The sequence below is a fragment of the Octopus bimaculoides genome, chromosome 1 (genome assembly GCF_001194135.2).
Source record: "Octopus bimaculoides isolate UCB-OBI-ISO-001 chromosome 1, ASM119413v2, whole genome shotgun sequence".
Lineage (NCBI taxonomy): Eukaryota > Metazoa > Mollusca > Cephalopoda > Octopoda > Octopodidae > Octopus > Octopus bimaculoides.
This window is the reverse complement of record NC_068981.1, coordinates 170406451-170407610: the sequence shown is the minus strand read 5'-3', so window position 1 is coordinate 170407610 and position 1160 is coordinate 170406451.

Sequence of the window (1160 nt, the reverse complement as noted above, 5' to 3'; positions counted from 1 at the left end):
TATATATATATGCGTGTATGTTTGTACAAATGTGTGTCTATATTACTATCTGAATTGCGTATATCGAAGTTTTATTCTGCTGGAACGATACATTCGCTGTTTTCTATATCGGATGTGCCTTTTCGGTGATTCTTATACTCAATCCTTCATGTCATTGGCTTCAGTACACACCATCGAAATGCTCCTAAGAAACTATAATTCGTCTAGCGACCTGATAAAACATCTCTGGACAAATTTCCGTTACCTTTTTAAAACACCACGTCCATCAATATATGTTATCTGAGAAGAAATATCTCAGTAAGTATTCTTATCAAGAGTGCATGCACGTTAAGAATGATAGGAGTGGATTTGGTACAGGGAAATTGAAAGAAGGCCGTCTTTCATACATACATACATGCATGCCTACATTCATACATATATAGATGCATGCACACACATGTACATACATAAACATATACGCACATCCATAAATATATAGGTATGCATACAGACGTATAAATATATATATATATGACATGTGCTTATGTAATAGTACTCTCCAAAATATTTTACATACGTAAGCGTATGTGATTGGTATACTGATGAACCAATCGATCATCGATCAATTTATATACTCTCTGAAATTCAGTTACTCGTACAAGATTTAAATATGATGTTTATGTACCTGAGTGTATTATGTGTGCGCATGCGTGTATGAGTTTGTGTATTTGTATGTGAAATAACCACCAATCGAGAAATATCATATGGCATGTCAGAGGAATATTTCCTTTTGACGAATCTTCTAGAAATCGTATTTATTACAAAATTGAAAACGTATGCAGCCGCCATTTTCCGCTTTGATCTACATTCAGTACACGTGCGTGGTACAGATGTGTCTGCATATATATTTAATAATAAAAAGAAGGCAAAAATTTGTTGTTGCGTTGCCTAGTGAGCTTACCACAGATTTTGTTTCTTAGATCCATCGGTAGATTCTGATAGAATTATTTTATTGATATTTCGAAGAGATAATTTTAATACATTTATTCATTTATTTATATATCATCATCATCATCATCATCATCATCATCATCATCATCATCATCATCATCATCATCATCATCATCATCATTACAATCATTATTCTTTGTACCACCACCACCGCCACAGCCGCCGCCACT